Below are 13983 nucleotides of genomic sequence, written 5' to 3'. Positions count from 1 at the left end.
ACTCTACACGGTCTAAAGGAGGGGGCAAGAATTATCCACCCCTTGTTTAGCGTATCATCAAGAAATAACGGAAAACATGGGCAGCCAGCAGCTCTCGGGGCCCGTCTGTCTACGGAGTAGCCAATCTTTATTACTTTACTTTCCGAATAAACTTGCTTTCACTTTAGGGACTCGCCCTGACTTCTTTCTTGCACGAGATCCGGGAACCCTCTCTTGGGTCTGGATCGGGACCCCTTTCTTGTAACATGTTTCTGGCGACCACAGAAGAAAAACCCCAGACCCAAAAGCTAACTTTGGGTAGGCGGTGGGGCCCAGTGACGTATTTCTGGCGACCACAGGAGGGGCTCCGGTGCGGAAACCCAAGACCTAGAGGCTAACTTTGGGTAAGTGGTGGGGCCCGGGCACGTCTTTCTGGCGAGCCCTGAAGGGACAACACTGAGGAGGAGCCCCCAACCCAGAGGAAACAGTCTCAGCCCTGATTGGACGACTCTGGGTAAGTGGTGGGGTAGCCGGGAATGGATGGGATTGGGTGAGAGGCCCATTTCGGGGAGTTGGAGTCTCTCCTAAGACAGACAGCGTGAAAGGCCACTCTTAATAAGAGGCCAGGATGCTTGGCCCACCTTGGGTTAGAGGCCCCACCTAGGAGGGTTGGTCGGGTCCATTCTAAGATTTAGGGGCTTGAGAAGCAGTGAGTGAAATCGGACTCAGAGACTCTCACTGTGGCTTCTAAGCCTTTTCTTTTTCTTTTTCTTTTTTGAGACGGAGTCTGGCTCTGTCGCCCAGGCTGGAGTGCAGTGGCGCGATCTCGGCTCACTGCAAGCTCCGCTTCCCAGGTTTACGCCATTCTCCTGCCTCAGCCTCCCGGGTAGCTGAGACTACAGGCACCCGCCACCTTGCCCGGCTAATTTTTTGTATTGTTTAGTAGAGACGGGGTTTCTCCTTGTCAGCCAGGATGGTCTCGATCTCCTGACCTCGTGATCCACCCGCCTCGACCTCCCAAAGTGCTGGGATTACAAGCGTGAGCCACTGCACCCGGCCTTTTTTTTTTCCAGTACATTGTTCCAGGACATCTCAGGGATCTTAAATGCATGTTCAAAGCCATCAGTGGTACACCAGATGGTCTTACTGTGATTAGAACAACTGAAAAGGGAGAAGAAAAATTTTCCCAATGAGCCTGACATTGTGACTTACGAGTTCCATGCGGAAACAGACAAACCAGCCATGACGGTGACAGAGGGTGCCTGCGTCTGACTTTTGGTCAATCTCCAATAAATGAGAGGATGGCTAATGGGGGAGTTTTTAGAAGACTCCACCAGGCGGGCGCCTGTAGTCCCAGCTACTCGGGAGGCTGAGGCAGGAGAATGGCGTAAACCCGGGAGGCGGAGCTTGCAGTGAGCTGAGATCCGGCCACTGCACTCCAGCCTGGGCGACAGAGCGAGACTCCGTCTCAAAAAAAAAAAAAAAAAAAAAAGAAGACTCCACCAGGACGCCATCAGACTGAGGAGGCCCCAGTGCCCTGAAACCCAACTGAGTTTGAAAGGTCGTATCCTAGGAAAACACAACTTAAGCTTCATCAGTCCACTAACCTCGAAGTAGGGACTTCAAGGCCATGGCACCAACTTTGCCAATTAAGGATTTGCCTTCCCCACGCCCCTCGTAAAGTTCCCTTGGACGGAGCCCTGAGCTGCTTGCAGTTTAGCACTGCCCAGTTCATGAATTGCTGCTCATTCGAATAAACTTTAAAAAATTTTCCTGTGCTTTTGTTTATATTTTAACACAAATAAGAAGATTATAGGGTGATATTTTACAGAATTGAAAGGAAAAAACCTAGAATTTTATATGCAGCCAAATTGTTTTTCTTTCTTTTTTTTTTTTTTTTTTTTGAGACGGAGTCTCACTCTGTCCCCCCAGGCTGGAGTGCAGTGGCCGGATCTCAGCTCACTGCAAGCTCCGCCTCCCGGGTTTACGCCATTCTCCTGCCTCAGCCTCCCGAGTAGCTGGGACTACAGGCGCCCGCCACCTCGCCCGGCTAGATTTTTGTATTTTTTAGTAGAGACGGGGTTTCACCGTGTTAGCCAGGATGGTCTCGATCTTCTGACCTCGTGATCCGCCCGTCTCGGCCTCCCAAAGTGCTGGGATTACAGGCTTGAGCCACCGCGCCCGGCCCAAATTGTTTTTCAAAGCTCAGAGCATGATAAAGCTATTTCCAGAAAGCCTCAGAATGTGTCTCTCCCTCACGTCTACATTGAAAATATTCTTGAAGAAGGAAGGCAAAAAACAAAAAAATAGAAAAAACAGAAATCCAGGAAATGCTGCAGGCCACAGGAGAAGTCTGGGGACCCGACATGTTTGTGAAATCTGTTATTAGCAACAAATCACTGCCAATAAAAAGGTAACGCAAAGGACAAAGATGAGGGAAAATACAGTTGTGCGAAGCCTGACGATCTAGACAATGCCATCAGGAAGGGAGTGAGAGAGGCAAGGGATGTGGGAAGTTTGCCAAAGGGTGCATGGTGCCGGGAGTTCCAGGTGTGGCAAGTCCAGGAAGCGAACAGGGGCGGCTGAACAGTGTGGGTCTTAAGACCACCATCACAGGAACTCACTCGGCGCACTGAGTGCCCACTGCTGTAGGGGAGACGGAGTCTTGCTCTGTCGCCCGGGCTGGAGTGCGGTGGCGGGATCTCAGCTCACTGCAAGCTCCGCCTCCCGGGTTTACGCCATTCTCCTGCCTCAGCCTCCGGAGTAGCTGGGACTACAGGCGCCCGCCACCTCGCCCGGCTAGTTTTTTGTATTTTTAGTAGAGACGGGGTTTCACCGTGTTAGCCAGGATGGTCTCGATCTCCTGACCTCGTGATCCGTCCGTCTCGGCCTCCCAAAGTGCTGGGATTACAGGCTTGAGCCACCGTGCCCGGCCTCCTTCATCGGTTCTTAGTTGAGACAGTCTCCTGAAAATAAAAGTGAGATTAACACGAGAAAAAGCAACAGCAGTTTATGGATGCCTGCTGTACCTGCCTTGCGGGAGAGGCCTCAGGTTAAAGGTATTTCTCTCTCTCTGCAGTGGCTTAGGAGCCTTACTTCAGTAGTATTTTAACATGAGTCATCAATCCTATGGGAGAAGACAAAGGCAGGAAAATATGGGGAGGAACATTTATGGGAAGGGCCTGGATTCTCCCTGTCTCTGAGGGGATGTGCAAGTGTCTTCAGGTGCGAAAGGCAGAGAGGAGGCCAGGAAGACCTCAGTCTTTGTACCTCGCTGTCCTGCCACCAGGCAAGCAGAGAGGGGCCGAGCACCGCCCTGTGTTTTAAGTTTCGTCACCTCAGCAACGCCCAGTATTTTAGGGTGTTTTGGTTTGTTTCATCACGTGCAGCAATTCTTGGCACTGCAGGAGCAGAGAGCTGAGAGGCCTTTCTTCACCCCTCACAGGGTCACTGCGACACTCTTCCAACCACACACGGCTAACAGGAGAAAAGCAGAACACATGTACTGAGCCAAAGTTTTACGTGACACAGAAGACCCAGGGACCCAGGGAAACCCTTTTTATGCTTAGATTAGACGAAGCATGGGCAGCTGTGTAGAAATGGGAACAATCCAGTGGGAAGGCGGAGGGGACAGACCCAGCAAGGCTGCCCAGAGCGTCTCAGCACCCGCTGCGAAGCTCCTTCCTCCCTCCCTCCCACGCACGGGGGCAGGACCCTTGGAAGGAAGACCTCCCAGGGAAAAGGGACAGAGGTTCTACGGCCTGCTTTGGGAGACACGAGTTCTGTTTTCTATGACTCACCATGGGGAAAAGGAATTCTGGTTTCTGTGATTCACACTGGGGAGAAAATGGGGCAGGAAATAGGAGGGAAGGAGAAGGCCAGAGAGGCTTTGCTTCTGAGGCCCTTAATGGCCCCAGACCCAAGTACTCAGCAGGCCAAGGTCACGTGTGGAGCCCCAGCAACAAGAAGGAGGCACTCAGTAAGTTTCGTTGTGCCAGGCGTGGTGGGAGGAGAGCCTGAGGCCAGGAGTTTGAGACCAGCCTCGGCAACAGCAAAACTCCATCTTAAAAAAAAAAGTGTGTGTGTATATATATATACGTGTGTGTGTGTGTATGTATTTGTTGAATGAATCAATATAAATTTTTAGAAAAGTTATAAAAGAAAAAATCTCTCATGAAAATCACCAAAAGAAAAAAACCCCAAAAGTAGGGCAAATAGAAAATATAAAAACTATGGCAGAAATATGTCCTTGTTGAAGAATTATTATAATAAATATGAATCAAAAGGCAGAGAGTTAATTAGAGATGCATTTTAAGAAAAGACCCAGAAATATGGAAAAGTTCTTTGAAACTGAATTTGGGTGATTCTAGGCGATTCCTGATGGAATCGACACATAATCCTCCCCCGACGGAGATAACACCCCAGGCCTGAAAGCAGCTCCGTGTCCAGCCATGAAACATAAACAGGCAACATGGAGGGAGAAGACAGTGAGGGTGAGGGTCAGCAGGAGCCACAGGCAGCAGAAACTCCGGGTGCTGGAATTCCCAGACGATAAACCAGCTGTGCTCGCTATGTTTTTGGAAACGAAAGGTAAACATGAGGATTTTTTCCAAGGAATGAGAAATGGATACGGTGATGCAATAAGAAGAACCGGTTTGGTCTTCAGTCCTGGTTCTGCAGAGCCCCTAACACTCTTGTGACTCCGAGGCGATGGGGCGTAAAGGCAGAGCCTCTCTCAACCACACCTGGGTTTTCACTGAAGAAGAGGCGTTTGGGAAGGGGCTCTGGTTGCCAGGTGATTCGGGGGCTGGAACTTTCAGCCCCACCCTCAGCCCGTGGGGAGGGGAGAGGGCCTGGACTGAGTCAGTCCCTAGGGGAATGATTTAAGCAGTCGTCTCTACGTAATGAGGCCTCCATAGAAAACCCTAATCAGCAGAGTTCCAAGAATTTAGATGTTGGAAGCTCTAACTCATCATGTTTGGGTGTAGCCGACACTCGATTTCATTTGGTTTAACCCCCACGTGGGTGTTAAAATCCTGACAAAAAGCAAGAATGTGTTCACCGTAGAAGTCCGGAGTGGTGGTCTTCTTGGGAAGGGAGGGGTCGTGACTGGGCAGGGACAGGCAGGCACCTTCTGGGGGATGGGCAATGCACCATTTTGACTAGGGTGGTAGTTTTTTACTTTTATGTTTTATACATTTTGCTGTAAATTTATTAAATTTCACAGTAGGGAAACGTTAAAAGTATATGCACCCAGCAACACGGATTTTATACACACCAGGCAACCACAAATAGAAATGCTGGGAGACGTGGGGTCAGCAGTAATCATATTACTGAAATCACCAAAATTCTGCCAGGAAAAGATCTGGAGAGGCTGTGAGGCCAAGGCTAAGATCTCCAGTGAGGGTGAGACTAAGCTGAGGACCTGCAGATGACCGCTGCAATGGCCGTCTGCGTCAGCCAGGACAGGCTGCGTTAGGCCGCATAACAAATAGCCCCACATAATGACATCCCACGCACGCTCCACCCCACCAAGGAGGACTCTGCTCCCCACCCCCATGCAGAGGCCCAGGTGAAGTCGCACCTCGACACGCGTCTCCATGGCCACTGAGGCGAAAGAAGGAGCTCCACGGGAAGACGCAGCCCTGGCGTCTGCCCAGAGGAGAGCCAAAGGTATCTGGTGAGCAGCACTGATGCACACCACACCCAGACACCTGCGAGGTACTTGGAAAACTGCCCTTCCTGCAAGCAAAACGCACCCGCTTCCTCCAAGGCAACCATCCCGGTGCCCTCCATCTACATGAAGGTCAAACGTACACAAGTTGCTGTATCCAGCCTAGCTGTGTCTCCTCCCAAGCTGGAGGGCTCTGAGTTAAAAAGATGAAGCATTTGCTGCCCACGCCCCCAGTATTCAACCAAGGAGCAGGGACAGGGGCTTCCAGGGTCTGGTTTGGAAGGGAGAGAAGGCAGACCCCAGCAGTCAGGCTCTGCAGCGGCTCCAAAGTCCCAGCGGGTGGCTGAGGGAGGATCCCAACCCCGGGGAGCAACTTCCTGGAAGAGATGTGGGCTGTGGTCGGTGGAGGGGACACCTCCTATCCCCACGGTCCTCTGTGGCCCCACCAGGATGGGTGCTGGAGAGCTGAGTGGCTTCCTCAGCTCCCTTCTTGCCTGTAGCGACGTGGGGGGCCCAAGGGCTACTTTGAGTCTCAGGCTGTCACAGCCTTTGGATCCAGCCTGTGTTTTTAGGACAGTGCAACACTTTCAAATCTTTAATCAACTATTTTTTTCTTTTTCTTTTTCTTTTTTTGAGGCAGGTGTTGCCCGTGTCCTTGTGAAGAGACCACCAACCGGTCTTTGTGTGATCAATAAAGCTTTTTAATCACCTGGGTGCAGGCGGGCTGAGTTCAAAAAATGAGTCAGCAAAGGGAGATGGGGTGGGGCACTTTTATAGGATTTGGGTGGGTCGTGGACGAGTACAGTCAAAGGGCGTTCGTTGTTCTCCGGCGGGCAGGGGCGGGGGTCACAAGGTGCTCAGTGGGGAGCTTCTGAGACTCACTGTCCAGGAGAAGGAATGTCACAAGGTAGTGTCATCAGTTAAGGCAGGAACTGACCATTTTCACTTCTTCTGTGGTTCTTCATTTGCCTCAGGCCATCTGGATGTATAGTCCAGGCTTGGGCTCAGAGGCCTGACCGCAGGGGCCTGCCCAGGCTGGACGTGACTGATCACCACTCAGTGCAGCCTCAACCTCCTGGGTTCAAGCGATCCTCCCACCTCAGTCTCCTGAGTGGGTGGGACCACAGGCATGCACCACCGCCACTGGCTATGTTTTCATACTTTTTGTAGAGACCGGGTCTCACCATGTTTCCCAGGCTGGTCATGAACTCCTGGGCTCAAGTGATCTGCCCGCCTCAGCTTCCCCAAGTGCTGGGATTACAGGCGTGAGCCACGGCACCCGGCGTAAATCAGCTCTTTAAACTTCCGTCTGATTTGGTCAGGTCCCTGTGCGGAGTCACACCGGCTCCTCCTGCCTGCTCTTGGCTTGGCTGCATTTCTTTCCTTGGTCGTCCTCAGCCCCCACTGCCCCCTCCCTCTAAAATCTCTCCGCACAAAATGCAGCATCAGGTCAGGCTGAAGAGCCTGAGTCACACCCTTAGTCTCTTTTTCTTGGAGCATTTGGTGCAATAAAAGGGCTTTCCTGGGCCATTCCCTTGGCTGGACCCTACGTGGAGACGTTGCAAGCTCCTCGGAGTTTTCAGCAGCGGGAGCGGTGGCGTGCTCTTGATTCCATCCTAGCCGCAAACGCTGAAATTTTCACTCAAGGGTCTCTGCAGGCTTCCCTTCCATGGGCAGGACGGAAAGGCAGTTGCCTCTTTTAACCCACAAAGTGCCCCCTGGGTTTTCTTGGTTTCCTTTCACTCCTGCTCACCCACCAACCAGTTCTCTCCTGAACTCACGATGTCAAAACCCGCATCCGGCTGCAGGCAGCACCCACGGAACATTCGCTGCCCACCTCAAAGTCCAGGACTCACATTGATTAGGTTCTTGCTCTCCTTCCAAACACCTCAGGGGTCGCTGCCCCTGCCACGTCCTCCCTGCTCTGCCTGGCCCAGGCAGCACTGCCCCGAGTCAGCCAGGATGAGCCAGGCTGTGCAGTGGTAACGAACAGCCCCACCCTCAGCCGCTGACTCCCTCCAGTGTGGGCCGGTGGCAGGTGTGGGGTCTGTGGTCTGTGCGTCGTCCTTGCCCAGCCACCCAGGTTGGGGAGCCCCCAGCGTGTGCCGCCAGGCCTCTGAGGTGGGAATGGGAGGTGGAGTCACGCCTGATCTCTTGGTGCCACCTCTCATGCCCACAACATCGCACTGGCCACCTCAAGTGACAAGTTCATGTCAAGCTGCAAGGGGGTGGGGAAGAAAGATTGCAGGAAGAAAGATTCCAGGAAGAAAGCCGAGGCTTGGGGAACAGCACTGATGGGCCTCCCAGTGCACCTCGAGGCACTGCTGTGGGGTGTGTGCCTGTGAAGAGGGCGGGGCTGCACTTGGGAGTCAGGGCAGGGGAGTCGCTGCCCTGGGGAGCAGCAGATGCATTACAGCAAGAAGCTCAGCGCACCCCTCACGGGGCTGTTTCGAATGGAGGCTCGAGGAAGGGGCTTTTCACCCTGGTTCTGACCCAGGGCTTCTCTGAATCCGTCCTGACCTTCGGCAGGCATTGGGGAAGCCGGCCCAGCAGCTCCCGGAAGGCACCCTCTAACTGCAGCTCCAAAGGGGTTTTTCTGCTACAGCTTCCACCACGGCTGCTGAAGAAAGGGCTTGGGAAGGAAGGAGCTGTGGCGATCCTGAGATGCAACCTCATTCTCCACACTGAGCCTCCAGAAAGACAGGGCGCCCACTTACTGAGACGACTTCAGATTGCTTTTGTGGCAGATAAATGCTCAAATATGTTGCGGGAAGTCAGGGACCCCGAACGGAGGGACTGGCTGAAGCCGCGGCCGAAGAACGTAAATTGTGAAGATTTCATGGTCATTTATTAGTTCTCCAAATTAATACTTTTATAATTTCTTACACCTGTCTTTACTGCAATCTTTGAACATAAACTGTGAAGATTTCATGGACGCTTGCTTTTTTTCCCTTTTGCGGCCATCACCGAAGCGGGAGTGGCCAAAATGAAGTTTAATCCCTTTGTGACTTCCGACCGAAGCAAGAATCGCAAAAGGCATTTCAATGCACCTTCCCACATTCGCAGGAAGATTATGTCTTCCCCTCTTTCCAAAGAGCTGAGACAGAAATACAACGTGCGATCCATGCCCATCCGAAAGGATGATGAAGTTCAGGTTGTACGAGGACACTATAAAGGTCAGCAAATTGGCAAAGTAGTCCAGGTTTACAGGAAGAAATATGTTATCTACATTGAATGAGTGCAGAGGGAGAAGGCTAATGGCACAACTGTCCACGTAGGCATTCACCCCAGCAAGGTGGTTATCACTAGGCTAAAACTGGACAAAGACCGCAAAAAGATCCTTGAACGGAAAGCCAAGTCTCGCCAAGTAGGAAAGGAAAAGGGCAAATACAAGGAAGAAACAATTGAGAAGATGCAGGAATAAAGTAATCTTATATAAAAGCTTTGATTAGGCCGGGCGCGGTGGCTCAAGCCTGTAATCCCAGCACTTTGGGAGGCCGAGACGGGCGGATCATGAGGTCAGGAGATCGAGACCATCCTGGCTAACACGGTGAAACCCCGTCTCTACTAAAAATACAAAAAACTAGCCGGGCGAGGTGGCGGGCGCCTGTAGTCCCAGCTACTCCGGAGGCTGAGGCAGGAGAATGGCGTAAAACCCGGGAGGCGGAGCTTGCAGTGAGCTGAGATCCGGCCACTGCACTCCAGCCCAGGAGACACAGCAAGACTCCGTCTCAAAAAAAAAAAAAAAAAGCTTTTATTAAAACATCAAAAAAAAAAAAAAAAAAAAAAGAAGATTTCATGGACGCTTATCACTTCCCCAGTCAATAGCCTTGTGATTTCCTATGCCTGTCTTTACTTTAATCTCTTAATCCCGTCATCTTCTTTGTAAACTGAGGAGGATGAATGTCGCCTCAGGACCCTGTGATGATTGCGTTAACTGCACAAATTGTTTGTAGAGCATGTGTGTTTGAACAATATGAAAGCTGGGCATCTTGAAAAAAGAACAGGATAACAGCAATCTTCAGGGAACAAGAGAGATAAGACTTCTGGCCACTGGTGAGCGGGATGGAACAGAGTCATATTTCTCCTCTTTCAAAAGCAAATAGGAGAAATATCGCTGATTCTTTTTCTCAGCAAGGAACATCCCTGAGAAAGAGAGTGCGCCCTGAGGGTAGGCCTATAAACTGCCCCCTTGGAAGCCTGCCGTGCCGTCTTTTATGGTTGAAGCTGAAGGGATGAAATAAGCCCTGCGATGAAACAAGCCCCGGTCTCCTGTAGTCCTCCCAGGCTTATTAGGATGAGGAAATTCCTGCCTCATAAACTGTGGTCAGACAGGTTGTCTGCTCTCAAACCCTGTCTCCTGATAAGATGTTATCAATGGCGGGCCGGGCGCGGTGGCTCAAGCCTGTAATCCCAGCACTTTGGGAGGCCGAGACGGGCGGATCACGAGGTCAGGAGATCAAGACCATCCTGGCTAATACGGTGAAACCCTGTCTCTAATAGAAAATACAAAAAACTAGCCGGGCGACGAGGCGGGCGCCTGTAGTCCCAGCTACTCGGGAGGCTGAGACAGGAGAATGGCGTGAACCCGGGAGGCGGAGCTTGCAGTGAGCTGAGATCCGGCCACTGCACTCCAGCCTGGGCGGCAGAGCAAGACTCCGTCTCAAAAAAAAAAAAAAAATGTTATCAATGACAATGCTGCCCGAAACTTCATTAGCAATTTTAATTTCGCCCCATCCTGTGGTCCTGTTATCTTGCCCTGCCTCCACTTGCTTTGTGATATTTTATTACCTTGTGAAGTATGTGATCTCTGTGACCCACACCCTATTCGTGCACTGCCTCCCCTTTTGAAAACCACTAATAAAAACTTGCTGGTTTTACGTCACGGATCCTGCCGACATGTGATGTCTGCCCCGGACACCCAGCTTTAAATTTCTCTCTCTTGTGCTCTTTCCCTTTATTTCTCAAACCAGCTGAGACACCTAGGAAATAGAAAAGAACCCACGTAACCCACCAGTGGGTTCTCCCTATACAAATAATCTTTATTTCTCTGTGAATTAAAACTCTAATTTAAGCATTAGCTGGGCATGCTGGTGTGTTACTTGGGAGTTCTAGCCACTCGGGAGGCTGAGGCAGGAGGATGGCTTGAGCCCAGGAGGTGGAGGCTGCAGTGATCTGTGATGCTGCCACTGCACTTCATCCTGGGTGACAGAGTGAGACCCTGTTTCAAACAAAGAAACAAAACCCACGAAACAAAACCAAAAAACCCTCTATTCCTTACTCCATTTTTTGGCCATGAAGAGACCCCATGGAGACTTGCTTTTTCCTTAAAATGCTAAGTCACAAAATTCTAGAGCCTGACTGTGAGAAACAAACTCACTTGTCCAAACCCAAAGAATGGATTTAGAAACCCGGGAAACAGCGAAAGTGAGACTTTTAATGATGGTCTTGCGAGATCAGGCATCTGCTGGGCAGGCCCACACAGTACAGAACAAGCCATTTATCCCCCAGTGCGCAGGCCCCTCCCCCGGTTTCTCATAGGCCGAGTCCTGTGGGGTCACTGTCTTCCTATTGGTTGTTGGGCAGGAGCTTTAGGTGTTTCCTTTAGGGTCGTCCTGCTGCATTTTGTTGCAGCCCACAATGCATTGCAATCCCAGTCAGCTCAGGGGCTCCTTGTGTATTTGATTATGACCTAAGCAGCTGGGCAGGCAGATATGGACACACGAACCGAGCTATTTTGCAAGCTAGTAAACTTTCATCTTAGACTAAACTTCCTTGATTTGTGTGAGTGCAACTAAGTGGAGGGAGAAGGGGAGGGACAGGGAGACTGACAAGAAGGCATCAGCTATCCAGGCAGGGGCCTAGTATATCCTGTTTCTTCTGTAGTTTGCTGACCTAAGCTGATTTAAGGCACTTTGTCTTGGAAATGGACCACTGTATACATTATTTCCTTCACTTACTTAGAAAGGAAGAAGATAGGCCAGGCGTGCTGGCTCACGCCTGTAATCCCAGCACTTTGGGAGGCTGAGGTGGGTGGATCACAAGGTCAGGAGATCGAGACCATCCTGGCTAACACAGTAAAACCTCGTCTCTACTAAAAATACAAAAAATTAGCCAGGCGTGGTGGTGGGCGCCTGTAGTCCCAGTTACTTGGGAGGCTGAGGCAGGAGAATGGTGTGAACCCAGAAGGCAGAGGTTGCAGTGAGCCGAGATTGCACCACTGCACTCCAGCCTGGGTGACAGAGAGAGACTCCATCTCAAAAAAAAAAAAAAAAATTTACTGATTTAATTTTAATTACTTGTTTTTAGAGGCGGGATCTCTGTCATCCACGCTGGAGTGCAGTGGCACCATCACAGCTCATGGCAGCCTCAACCACCGGCCTCAAGCGATCCTCCTGCCTTGGCCTCCCGGTGCTAGGATTACAGGAGTGAGCCACCATGCCTGACCAGTAATCTACTTAAACAAATATATCCAAAATACTACCTCACCATATCGTCAACAAAATATACTACTGATGAAATAGTGACATTTTACAAAGAAATTTTTTTCTCACCAAATCTTCAAAATCCAGCATGAGCTTTGTACTTGCAGCAGTTTGAGAACGGAACTGGCCACTTTCCAAAGGTGGCCACAGGGAGCTCCCCAGAGTGCAGCAGCCAGGCCAGAGGCTGCACAGAGGTGCAGGAGCGGAGGAGGCGCAGGCAGCCCCAGAGTCCGGTCTGAGATGGCACAAGGAGCAGGTCTCTGGTGGCCTTGACAAGACAACAGGATCCAGCATAGGGTGGGGAGGGGACGGACCCTGGGCACTTCAGAGAGCAGAGCAGGGGAAACAGGAGCCCCCACCTAGGGAGAGCTGGGGGGGGGCTCCTCTCCAGGAACCCCAATCAAGACAGGCCTCACGTGACTCCCACTTCCTCCTGGAGGGTGCGGGGGCCGCTTCTGAGGTGAGTTTGGTTTCTGATTTTTTCAAGGGAAACTTTTCAGCACGTTGTCCTTGGCCAGATGCCACAGGAGCCGCTGACCCAGTGACCTCACCTTGCTCTGCTCAGATTGCACTCCTGTGCACGGGGCGCTGAGGCAGGAGGAGGAAAGTGCTGTAATCTCAGTAAGCTCTTGGCCAATGGGGCCCTAGAGCCCTGCCCAGGCCCCACGGGGTGTGGCCCTGAGTCCAGGAACCCCCCGCCCCTCATGTCCCCTCAACCTCTGTGGTGTTTTATAAAGCAAAGGGGCCCCAGAAGGAGGAAGGAGGGGGTCACACGTGTCAGCCCGGAGAGAAGGCTCCTTATCCCACAGTGTGTCCGCCCGCCCTGAATGTATAACTTCACGTTCAGAAATTTGTTACCCCCCTCCTCAGACCTCATACAATTCACAAATTTCCAAGCAGGAAACAAACTTCTAAGAAAGCAGAACCCCTGAGTCCAGCGGGTCAAGGAGCCTGAGAAGACAGCGAAGACCTGTCCGAGACAGTACCCCAGCATCCAGACGTCACTCCACAAATGGTCACGTAAGAGAGCAGGAACCACACTTCCCAAGCCTTCTTCACCACCAAAAACATCAGCTTCCCGGAAACCTGAGACGTGATCAAGGAGGAGCACGGTGTGAAGTCAGCCGTGACCCACATCTGCAGCGAGACCTCCATGCCCGACCATGTCGTCTGGTCCCTGTTCAACACCCTCTTCATGAACCCCTGCTGTCTGGGCTTCATAGCGTTCGCCTACTCCGTGAAGGTGCGTGTGGCCCCAGGGGATGCTCAGAGGGTCCTGGTGAGCCTGGAGCTCCACCTGCCCAGATGCTGCCTGGGGTGGGGACTCGTGTGTCCCTGTGAGTGTGAGTTTGTGTGCACCTCTGTCCCGTGCGTGCCCACGTCAGTAGCTTTGTCTGTGTGATCTGTGTGTGTGTGGCTTGGGGAATCTGCCCAGTGCAGGTCTAAGAGGAGGCTCCAGGAGGCTGGCTGGCTCAGTTTGTCCCCAGCGATCCACTAGCCCAGAGCAGTTCTCCCTACAGCCCAATACCAGAAATGACACCCTCACCTTCCAGACTGGCACCCAGGCTCTCCCAGAAAGTGAGAAGGGAACTCACAGGCGACTTCACCCCATGGTGGGGAGAACAGCCTGTGCTGGGGCCAAGGCAGAAGGAGGATGAGCCCCGAGGCCCCTGGAGAGTCAGCCTGAGTGAGGAAGGGGAGGGGGTGGTCCCTGATCTCAGAGTGGGGAGGAGCCAGGGTGGAGTGGGAGCCACAGCACGTGGCTCTCAGCTGAGGGATCCTGGTCCCCTCACCATCTCTTCTCCTCCAGTCTAGGGACAGGAAGATGGTTGGTGACCTGACTGG

At 52.0% G+C, this 13983-nt stretch overlaps 1 long non-coding RNA gene and 1 pseudogene across 2 annotated transcripts; one reads left to right on the top strand and one right to left on the bottom strand.

Moving 5' to 3' along the window:
• Window positions 1–2805: 2805 nt before the first annotated feature.
• LOC113219752 lies at window positions 2806–6684 on the bottom strand. The gene is made up of 3 exons (XR_003306730.1): window positions 5564–6684; window positions 3250–3456; window positions 2806–2945 (listed from the first exon to the last, which is right to left on the bottom strand). It is a non-coding gene; the product is annotated as an uncharacterized LOC113219752 (long non-coding RNA).
• Window positions 6685–8603: 1919 nt separating this feature from the next.
• On the top strand, window positions 8604–9104 carry LOC111520571 (annotated as a pseudogene). Its single transcript, XR_002724716.2, has one exon. The product of XR_002724716.2 is annotated as a 60S ribosomal protein L26-like (transcript).
• The last annotated feature ends 4879 nt before the right edge of the window (window positions 9105–13983 follow it).

Source organism: Piliocolobus tephrosceles, chromosome 13, assembly GCF_002776525.5.
Source record: "Piliocolobus tephrosceles isolate RC106 chromosome 13, ASM277652v3, whole genome shotgun sequence".
Classification (NCBI taxonomy): Eukaryota; Metazoa; Chordata; class Mammalia; order Primates; family Cercopithecidae; genus Piliocolobus; species Piliocolobus tephrosceles.
This window is presented reverse-complemented; position numbering and strand designations above follow the sequence as displayed.